Source organism: Cornus florida, unplaced genomic scaffold (genome assembly GCF_030987335.1).
Source record: "Cornus florida cultivar Cherokee Brave unplaced genomic scaffold, ASM3098733v1 CherokeeBrave_3.0.0_Hap2_Chr05, whole genome shotgun sequence".
NCBI lineage: Eukaryota > Viridiplantae > Streptophyta > Magnoliopsida > Cornales > Cornaceae > Cornus > Cornus florida.
The window spans coordinates 20,298,356-20,310,511 of NW_026775575.1; positions in this window are offsets into that span (position 1 = coordinate 20,298,356).

Below are 12,156 nucleotides of genomic sequence, written 5' to 3' on the forward strand. Positions count from 1 at the left end.
ATGCTTGGAAATGGTACAGGTCTGCTATAGAAGATGTCCAGTGGTATCACTTGTGTTGGGGCAGAGCCAGGCCTAGATGGTCTACTGCTGCTGTGTTTGTAATGCAGGAAAAACTACCAAGTATGGTGAACTTGCAGAAAAGGAAGGTTCATTTGGCTCCTAGATATTCTCCATGTCAACGTAATATGGATACTAGAAACCATTTGTTCCTCACTTGTTCTTTCACTCAAGCTTTCTGGTCATGGTTAGAAGTGGTGCTGCATTAGGATATGGCCCAATTTGCTGTAATTTCTTCGATTTAGGAGTTGTTCTTATGGTGTGATCAATTGTATCATGCCTCTAAAATTCTAAGAAGTTTGTTTGTTGTTGCTTTGTGGGCTATATGGGAGGAAATAAATTCGAGGCTTCATGGGGGTGCTTTTATCTCTTATAAGAATGTGGCTAGGAATATTTTGTTGGAGGTTCTTCAAGTTCAGAATGCTAGACTAACAGATATTCTTAGTTGAATGTCTGTTTCTTTGTAGCTTCACTATATTGTTTTGATTTGGTCAGTTTCTTTGTAGCTTCACTAGAGTATATTGTGGTGTTTTCCTCAGTGGTCGCACAAAACAATGCACAAAACTTTGAATTAAGAAATTAGTGTCAAGTGGGCACCATAATTTAAATTTATAAACCGCTTAACACCTATACTATGTAGTATGAGTGAGAAGGGATCGTCCCAAGGGATTGAGTTATCGTACTAGCTTGAGGAATCAAAATTAGAGATAGTAGGTCGAGTGATCAAAATAGTAGTTGGTTGATTGAATTAAACTAGATGCAAATTAAGCTAAAGTAAGTAATAATGCATTAGAGAGAATAAAAGATGGAGAGAGATCTTAGGATTTAGAGATCACCACTAGGCATAACTTTTCTACACCTTTAATGAATGATTAATGAGGGGAAGAACATGTATTGCAATAAAGTGTGTGTGTGTGGTTATTTTAACAAGCATGGATGAAAAATTAAGCATATATTGTCTAAACAACATGGTAGATAGCACAACATATCAAATTAAGCCATTAATCCTTTTTTAAGCTTACAATCCAAACACATCACAAGGTTAGAGATACATGTTACTTGCTTTTCATAAGTATGGAACATCAACAACAAGCATGGATTGTCCTCCCATTTAACAACTACACTACAACTAAGCTAATGACATGAAATTAAACTAATTAAACCAAGGAAGAGGCACAATCCATCAAGCAATGAATATGAACCATCAAATAAACCACAAGAACATGACATTAAGCACTATGTCTTGACAATCTCTAGATCTATAACATCAACATATATAGACATGCATCAATAACACAAGAAATAGAGACAAACACATGAACATCTATTCTAGCATACATAGACATATGGATAGAATGAAATGATCAATTGGAAGCATTAAACCATATAAATCATTGAAGAAACAAGATCTATATATATAAAAGTGTCAAGACATGAATCACAATACAAATCCCCTCAAAAATACATAAATCAAGAAATAGAAAGCATGTTTAGGGCTAACTCTAGCCCCAAGAGGATGTCTAGCCACTCATGGATGATGTCCTCCAACCTTCAAGGGCAAGCTCCATGGAATAAATTTGCTCCTTGGTTGATGAAGAGTCTCCAATGGTGTCTCAAACCTCCTCCTCTTCTTTGCTTCCTCACTAAGAGTAGCCTATCTCTAAGAATCTCTAAGAATGCTAAGAATCCTCTCAAAAAGTGTTTCATATTCTTTATATAGGTAGGTCAAGTGACACACAAAATGAGCTGGGGTCGTGCATTAAATATTCCCCAATGATTAGATAAGGACAACTTTCAATGAGCTAGAAATTTAACTTTTTCGCACTGGAGGAAATTCGATTGATCGAACTTGCTGAGATCTATTGAACTGAAGTTGGATCGAACCTCAATGGCAGCGCCTTTTTAGATAAAAACAAATTTGAGATATTTTGAAGATATTTTTGGGAAAAGGACAAAAGTGGTTGGTAGGGTGGTACAACTGGATAAGATCAATCATTTGGATAAAGACAAGAATGTTCGATCGATCGAAGAAGGAAGTTAGATCGATCAAACTTTTGAGATCTTTGAACAGGGACAAACATGGCTCAGATCTATCTTGAAGTACTGAGATCAATGAAAGTTGGATCGATCAAACTTTTCTTGAGATCAATCGAAGTTGCTGAAATTCCACCATTTGCTTCCTTTTGCTCTACTTTGCTCCTTTCTTTGATTAATCCCAAAATTGCTTCAATTATGCTCTTATTTGGCTAAGTTAGCTTATTTTGGGGATAAGTATCTGAAAATGGAAATAACACGAAATCAATACAAAACGGTAAAATAAAGTAGATAAGGGTTCTCGAATACCTAAGCTTAAGGGGTTTAAATACGCACTTTTCAGCACTCATCATTGATTTGGGCTTTCTTTAAAGCTTTATTGTATTTTAGTTTTTCCTTTTCTTTCTGAGGGTATGTCTTCTGTGCATCTGTAATTGTTTATTTTCTTTAATGCAACACCAATTATAAAAATAAGCAAAAAAAAGAAAAAAAAAAAAACAAGTGGGGACAATTTTGTCTTTTAAGTTTGCTGATATTTTGGATTAAAAAATGGAAGTAAAATGGTTATTTCGCACCTTTTTAACAATAAGTGACCGAAAAGTGAGTTAGGGTCTAAGTTATTGCGCACCTTTTTAACATGTCAGCTACATCGATTGCACAATCGGCGATCAACCGCTAATTTCTGCGATCAATCGCAAATTGCCTAGCAGAGAGCTGTTTTTATTCCCGGTTTCTCCCGAACTTCACCTACCAAGTGGCTGCGAGATTGAACCAATTAGGGGCTCAGTTTTGACTTGTTTAGCACTCCAAGGAGCTTGTATAAAAGTAGAAATGAACCACTTTGTAATAGTTCTTGAATTTTTTACATTGTAACTTTTATATTTTCTTTAGTTCTTCTCTCTAGAAAAGTTAGAGATTAGGGTTAGAAAAAAAGGGAAGAGTGGAGGCACCAAGAACACATCTCAAGATCTACACACACTCTCTCTCTAGAATTCAACAAAGTGGAAGAGGAAGAAGATGGAGCCATATCTGGGGATAGCCCTTGAGGGTTCCAAGATCATATCCACCTCCTCCATGATTGGCTAGACTTCTCCTTGGGGCTTGGATGAGCCCCAAGTTTGTAATCTAAACCCTTCTCTTAAACTTCTTGGGGAATTTATCTTGTAATTAATGTTTTAGCTTTGTGTATAAAATGAATCTTGGGTTCTCCTTTGATTTTTATTGTTTAATTCTTCTTAACGATTCTTTATGTGATTACATGTAGTCTTATGTGTGATTATTTGGGAATTGATCTCTACACTAGTTTTTCTATGTTTATTGCATGTCTATGTATGGTTGATCGAGAATCTAATGATGGCTATGCATGGTTTTCATTGAATGGATTTGTCACTTAATTTGATGGGTTTTGCTTAGTTTTGATGGGTTGTGCTACACATTATTTTATTTGTTGTTAGGTAAACAATCTATGCTTAACTTTGATATTCCATGGATTATTATTGAAAATTCTATGATTCTCTAGATTGATGTGAGCTACAATAGTTACTAATTGGATGGGTCATGCTTAGACATAATGGGTTATGCTACACTAAGTTTACTTGTTGGTTAGGTAGACAATTCACACTTGAATTTGATGGTTTATGCTTAATATCGCAATTGGTAGTCGCATTTTGTTCACAAGAATGTTTTCCCTAATTAGTTGAAAGTATGTGGTTTGGTGAATGAGCTTGACTATGATTCCAACACCTTAAGCCTCTTAACACCTAACTCACTTTAGCTTAATTTTATTGCATTTTATGTTAATTGAACTTTAGAGTAATCAAACCAACCCTCTCTTGCAATCTTGTGATCAACTAGAGTCAAAGTTAAATTCCAACTATATGTTTAATCCTTGAGGACAATCCCTACTCGCTATACTTCATTAGTAGTTGTTGTGGTTTAATAAATGTAAATTTGACCTTCTAAGCTTAGTGTTTATGGGTATCATTTCCGGAAACCCTCATGAGACTTCACTCATCCACTCGGGATAACGTAGGCTTTTAAAAGGCTTGTTACATATGCTAAATTCAAACGCGATTCCTATGAAAATGATGTTATCCTTTTATTACTTTCTTGTAATGACCCGGTCATTTTCTTTCCTTTCGTTTTTCTCAAATTTTCACGGATATTTTTTTCCGTTGATCTTTTCCTTTCTGAGTTCAGTTTCCGTCACTTAGTGTCATCTTGAGTGCTCGGGAATGGTTTCTGAGACTCTTTTCCTTGGATTGACGACTTCCTTTGATAACCGAGTCATTTTCACATTTTCACTTTTGTGACACTATTCACCTTCGTCTTTTTCTCGGTTGTCACTTTGTTGGCATAACCTCACTTTTCGTGTTCTGATTTGATTCCAGTTTTGCATGCATCCACAATATTTAAATTCCATACTATGTGTATTTTTACTTTTGTAGAAAAACAAGCTAAGTGTTTACTTTTCTTGTAAAGGGTATGGATGCATAACATTTTTGTAAATATTCTTAACTTGTGGGGTTTTTAGTGTAATTAAATAAAGTAATTATTTTTCTTCTTAGGGACCATTTTACAATTTAATTTAGAAGATATTTTGGAAAATGACCTTTTTGCAATTTTTGGAAAGTGTGACAAGTGTCACACTCTCATTGGTCCACTTGTTGACATTTGTGTGGGGACACCTTGATGCCTTGAATGATGAGACATGGAGGGTGGAGGTTCACCCACTTGTTGACCCAGGATAGGTGCACCTGTTGGCTTGGATGGTTGACAAGTGTAGGCTTAGGATTAAGCCTACAATGGATGCTTGGATGAATGACAAGTGTATGCTCCAAATTAAGTCTTGCAATTAATTTTGGGCCACTTTGGGATTATGGTTTTAAAGAGGGGTTTTTGTGTAATTGACCAAGACTTGTGTGTGTTGACCTTGGTGTAAGACCACATAGTGAGTGAAAAATTTCTATTTCCTCTACTCATATTCTATCACACTTAATTTGTATCTCCTCCCTCTCTTGTAAAGAAAACCCTAGCCTTCATGGATGGAGCTTGAAGCCTTAAGCTTTGACCTTGATTTTGAGGGCCTTCCATTGATTTCCAAGCTTGAGCTTAGGAAGACTTTTTGTTCCCCTCATCTTCCTCTTCATAACCCTAGAAGGGTTTACCATTTTGTGCTTACTAGCCTTGGATTCAAGAGGAACAATCCTCTTGTGAGGTAGGGGGTGTTATAATTTATTTTCTAAGTGGCCTTAATTGCTTTTGTATGAATATATAAGTTGTAAGCATGTTTTTTTTTGTTAATTTGAGAAATAAATGATGTATCATAGTTGCTTATAACTCATTTTAGACTTGGTTCATGGCATGACCAAAGCTTAATATTTGGTATATATTAATTTGGGACGATTTAGATAAGTTTTCAAATCTAGAGATTAAATAAATTTAATTTGATTTAAATTCCAGTAAATTGGGTTTTACTTGTATTCCATTTTAGACTTGAGATATGGTGTGACCATGACTTAGTGCTTAATATATATTAATTTGGGGTCATTTGAATGATTTTTGAAATTTAGAGATTTAATTAATTTAAATTAATTAAATTCTACAAGATGATGTCTTGCTCATTTTGCTCTTTTGATTTGATATATGTAATGAGCATGCTATATTGTTTAACATATAATAATTTGAGGTTATTCAAATTTGATTTGAAATCTAGAGAATTTAATTATTTTTGTTTAATTAAATTGTATCTAATGGCACCATGGATCTGATTGTGTTTTAGAAGTTGTTTCTATATTCAAATCATGGATTTGGACTTGTATATTCACTTTGGTTGTTCGAGAATCTATGTCTTGATGCATTGTATTTGAAATTCTAATTATGCTAAATGGTTATATTTAGTGGTTTTCGTACTTTAGATTTCAAGTTGATGACCTTGGGAATCTGTATCTTGTTGTCTTGTATAACATGCTTCTATGTTGTTTGAATTGCATGGGGGATGTGATTTATGTTACAAATGATCTAAGGTAGCTTAGGATGCTCCATAAGTCTCAACTTTGATGTAGACGTTAAGTGATATGACCCTTTTGAATTATTTCAAGTCAATGTAAAAATCTCTAAAGAAATCGAGTCTATACATGCTCATTCTCTACGAGTAAACTTGTTTACTCACCTCGAAGTTACTGGGGGATTTGTTCAGGTACGAAGACTTGGTTCGTGATATTCATCATTGCATGAATGATTGTAGACTAGAAGGTTTCAATTCTTGTAAATGATGGCTTGAAATGCCATTTGTAGCCCTTTTGTCAAAACTTGTATTTGTTGTCTCAACTATGTAATGTGCACTTAAGTGCACCTTTTAGCACTCTTTGGATGTTTATGTAATGAGGCCAAGAGCCAAAGACACTTATATAACATGTGAGTTGGTTTAACTTCACAGTTTGTTATAGAATATATGGAAATTCAAGAGTCGAACACAATTTGTAAATGACTTGTCATAAGGCCTTAAGGCCACCTTTTGTTTATTTTCCTTGATTGATTAAAGATCACTCATAGTATGTTGCACACACTTGCAAATGATCATTCATGTTAGCTATGTTCTTGAGACTTGTCTTTTTTACCTTGTTTCTGCATTTTGGGTTCCTGTATCCATGCCACTACTGCATTTGGTGGGCCCCAGTGAAATTTTGCCGGGCCCCCGTGAAATTTTGCCAGGTGCCCACAGGGATCTGCTACATTTGGAGGGCCCCCGCGGGATTTTGGCGGGTGCCCGCATGGGTCTGTGCGTGGCCTCCTACTCCAAACATTTTTCTTCGGAGGGCTATATCTCACTCGTTTGAACTCCAAATTGGTCCGTTCTTGAGTCTAAACTGACCGAGTCGAAATAAGCTTTCCAATGGTACCAATTAGAGCTTAATATTCCATTTTTAACTCAAGTTATCCATGTTTCAGTGAGGTAATGTTAGGATTTGGCTTGAATAGAAATGGGGTTTTCTTTCCTTAACTCCAAGACTTGATATCTTTTCCGTCCGGACTCCGAATCAGGTGATTCCTGAGTCCATTTTAATTCATTTTTCATTGTATTTCCAATGGTAGAAATTTCAATTTCAGATTCTTCGTATAGCTTGAGATATCCTTGTTTTAGTGAGAGGGTGCCAGTTTTGGTTCGAATCGTGATAGGGTTCATTTAGGATTTCACTTCCTTTGGCCTTGGTACTTCATGTGAAGTTACCAAAGGATGTTTTTGGATGTTTTTGGTCTCATTTGACTTGTTGGAAGTCAAATTCCTTCCTCTTAGGGTAAAATGACCATTTTACCCTTGGTCCTTCTGTTGATAGGGTTTTGATACCCTTGTCTTCATTTTGCTTCCGCTGAGTCTCAATTTTCCTCGAAGGGCCATTCTTATGTCTTAGGGATGACGTACATCTCCAAGAACTTGTTTTTGTTTTGCTTCCGCATTTTGGATTCGCTTCGGGTCATCACAGGACACACTGGGTTGAAAAATCCAGGGTCGTCACAGGTGGTATCAGAGCTCCTAGGTTCGAAAACCTTATCACGACAGGTTTTGGGTGCATATCATGTTTATGTTGCCATGCTCTATGTGTTTATATGCTTCATGATAACATGTTTTGGTTTGATAACATGTTTATATGCCTATGTGCTACATGTGGTATGCTATCTGTTTAGCTTATTTTGATTTTATGGTAACAAGCACGACATATGATGTATGCTAGATTTGATTTATGTATGCATGATTGTTTTGAATATTTGACAGGACTTGGGATTAGTCATGGGATGTTTGAGTTGAGGTTTAGTTGTTTTGTGAGTTTGCACTTAGTACGATGCTTGGTGTGTCTGGTTTTGTTTAGGCACTCTTCTTTGAGGTTGTTGGTGATTGTCCACATGGTTTTACGATAGTATAGGTTTTTGTCGACCTAGCATTGGTTTTGAGATAGATGGTGGGTCACCTTTTGTTTGGGCTCTTGTGAGTTGAGTCGTTAAGCGTAGCCTTAGAGCTTTTGGATCGATTGTTGATTTGTTGGTTTTGGGCCATGATAAGGTTATGGACCTCTTAGGATCCTTAATTGTTTGGGATGGTTCCTCTGAGATTGCAATTTTTGTGGGCGGGTACGTTTATGGGCGGGTGCATGGCACTATCATGCTACCATACTGGCTAGCTACGAGTGCAGTTCGGATAGAATCAGCATTGGTTTTTGTTCCGATAGGCGTAGTCCTTTTGGTTGGCGATGATGTGAGTTTTGTTTTGAGTGTCTGGTGTTGAGACGGTGATTAATGGTCGTTTGGGGAACGATTTTGGAGATCGATTTGATTAATTTGGTTATCTGATTGTATGGCTAGAGTAGCCATTTCGTTTGAGTTCTCCTTGTGTGATGATGCTTTTAGGATCGAGTCGATTGATCGATGTTTTGGGTTAGTGAGAGCATTGCATTGTTAGTGTCACTTGTAGTGTCACCTTTAGATTCGAAGATGGATTGTTAGAGTCTTACCATTGTGGTAAGGGCTCACATTTGTTTTGAGACAGGTTGTTGTCACATTGGTTTTGGAGTCAGTTTATGGCTAGGCTGGTCTTTTTTTTTACCTAGACACTCTAGGACACGATGTTTGTTCATTGTTGTATCATGTTTGTTTTCTACAGTTCCGTTTACTACCATGTTAGTAGTATGATCTTTGATATTGTGATGCATGAGTAGGTGGAGGTGTCCACATTTGTCTTCTTGTTGTGTGGCATTAGCATGCCTTCTTTATATGCTTAGAGATGCCATGTTGTTACTGTACATTAGTAAAATGATTTTGTGCTTACGTGGAGACGTGCCGCTGTACCCTTGATTTTATCTATGTGAGTAGATTTACTTACTTGGTAGTTGCTTTCCTTGTCATATGCATGACTTCCATATTTCATTTTCCTTTTTGTTTCCTTCGGTCGCACGTTGTTTGTGTGCCGGTTTCTGCACTGGTTTCGTTGTCAAATTCCTTGTAAAGGAGTTGTCACATTTGTTTTAAGGTGAGCTGTCCACTTCCCTAAGGTGGGAAGAATGCTCCATTTTTATGTTCGTCGTGTTGACACTTGTGGGAGAATAGGGTTTCTCCTCCTTTCTTGGTTTGAGTAAGGGACTTCACAAGGAGTGAATCTCTTCTCTTCATTGCATTGTGCACAGTTTTGGGGTTGGCTGGTCCGTGAGGATCACCATTGTTGTCTTGAGTCCTTGGTGAGGATTTGATTGATTTTAATCGACTTACTTCCATGTAGGGGGTGAAGTCTTTGACCTTGTTGTCTTTCATTTCAGAGACAGAGTCGTGGTATTGTCCTTCTTAGGACTGGTGGTTCCCTTCCTTTCGTGTCTTCCCTTGGGGAGTTTTGCCGTGGTTGTTGACGAGTTGTGGTGCTCTGCGTGAGTTGATTGGTGTGAGATCATTTTACGAGGACTTGTGTCCATATCATTGAGAATTTATTTGATTCGTAAGGTGAGATCGATGCTCTTTTGAGGATATCTTTTGGAGACTTGCTTTAGTTTTTGGAGACCTGGATGTGGTTGACTCTTAAGAGAAGTTTTGGGGGATTGCTGTTGGATATGGCTTGTTTGTGGAGTTTTCTCATCCTAGTTATGGCTAGGCATAGTTTTGAGGAATCGTAGTTCCAGTAACTATTTATGGACTGAAATTAAGGAATTTTGATTTAGCTTGGTAATGCCAAGCACGGTTTTGAGAGACTTGTTTTGTGACTTTGGTTGTCAGGATTTTGATGTGTGTGCCACGTGGTGGACTTGTTTTTTGAGGATTTAGTTATCCGTGATAGGGATTTTGATCCGATGTTTGATTCTAGTGAGGTTTTGTAGTTGATCTATTTCAAGGAGATATGTCGGACTTTCGATGAAATGTCTTGTAGTAAGGCTCGTTTTAATTCCTGGTGGTGTTGATTTACTTGTTAGGCTTTGGATTTTTTATTGATGTTGTTAGTAGGAGTGTTTTGAGGCATTGAAGTTGTTAGTTTTGTTGTATTGAGGATTGAGACCTTAAGCTAGAAGGTACCTGTAACATTGCCGTCAGGATTTTAAGAATGGCCGGGATGTCGACGTCTTTGGACCATGTCTCAACTCCTGCGAAATGCCAGGTTACCAGAGTGCTTTTGGTAATGATGATTTACTATATTGATGTCATTTGTATTGAGAAGTTTCATGGGTAGACCTAGTGGGGGGCAGGTTATGAATTAGTGCCTTATACTGTCATGCTACCGTACAAAGTTATGTGTTGTGGGCGAGTGCTAGTTACCGTCGATACTACCTTACTGACGAGTAAGTGTTGGTGGGCACTAGGTATTGTCATTGCTGCCACACATTTGAGTATGTCGTGGGCTAGTTCTGGTCGCTATTCGTACTGCCATGTCGTCTTTGTTCGGTACCCTGATTTGATACGTGGTTATTTTGGAGTTCTTTTGGTGGTTGTTTTTGGATCAATATGATGGAATGCTTACGGTTGTTGCTTTCCGTTTCTTTGTCTGACCTTGGGTTCTGTATGTGACCTTTGACTTATGGTACGGCCACGTGGTCACTTTCCTTTTGAGAGGTTGTCCTATCGTGCGCACGTGGTTGCAAATGACATTAGTTTGTACTTTGTCCTTCATTGCGTGAGATACTAGGAGATGTACTCCGTAGTTATCCTGGTTTCGACTTTTGTTTTGTGGGGCTGGATTTCGGGGATGAAATCCCTTCAAGGTGGAAAGGTTGTAATGACCCGGTTATTTTCCTTCCTTTCCTTTTTCTTAGATTTTCACGGATATTTTTTTCCGTTGATCTTTTCTTTTCTGAGTTCGGTTTCCCATCACATAGTGTCATCTCGGAGATGGTTTCTGAGACTCTTTTCCTTGGATTGACAACTTTCTTTGAGTACTGAGTCATTTTCACATTTTCACTTTTGTGACACTATTCACCTTTCGTCTTTTTCTCGGTTGTCACTTTGTTGGCATAATCTCACTTTTCGTGTTCGGATTTTTAAAGAGGGGTTTTTGTGCAGTTGACCAAGACTTGTGTGTGTTGACCTTGGTGTAAGACCACATAGTGAGTGAAAAATTTCTATTTCCTCCACTCACATTCTATCACACTTAATTTGTATATCCTCCCTCTTTTGTAAAGAAAACCCTAGCCTCCATGGATGGAGCTTGAAGCCTTAAGCTTTGAACTTGATTTTGAGGGCCTTCCATTGATTTCCAAGCTTGACCTTGGGAATACTTTTTGTTCCCCTCACCTTCCTCTTCATAACCTTAGAAGGGTTTACCATTTTGTGCTTGCTAGCCTTGGATTCAAGAGGAACAATCCTTTTGTGAGGTAGGGGGTGTTATAATTTATTTTCTAAGTGGCCTTAATTGCTTTTGTATGAATATATAAGTTGTAAGCATGTTTTTTTTTGTTAATTTGATAAATAAATGATGTGTCATAGTTGCTTATAACTCATTTTAGACTTGGTTTATGGCATGGCTATAGCTTAATCTTTGGTATATATTAATTTGGGATGATTTAGATAAGTTTCCAAATCTAGAAATTAAATAAATTTAATTTGATTTAAATTCTAGTAAATTGTGTTTTACTTGTATTCCATTTTAGACTTGAGATATGGTGTGACCATGACTTAGTGCTTAATATATATTAATTTGGGGTCATTTGAATGATTTTTGAAAATTAGAGATTTAATTAATTTAAATTAATTAAATTTTACAAGATGATGTCTTGCTCATTTTGCTCTTTTGATTTGATATATGTAATGAGCATGCTATATTGTTTAACATATAATAATTTGAGGTTATTCAAATTTGATTTGAAATCTAGAGAATTTAATTATTTTTGTTTAATTAAATTGTATCTAATGGCACCATGGATCTGATTGTGTTTTAGAAGTTGTTTCTATATTCAAATCATGGATTTGGACTTGTATATTCACTTTGGTTGTTTTCGTATTTTAGATTTCAAGTTGATAACTTCGAGAATCTATGTCTTGATGCATTGTATTTGAAATTCTAATTATGCTAAATGGTTATATTTAGTGGTTTACGTACTT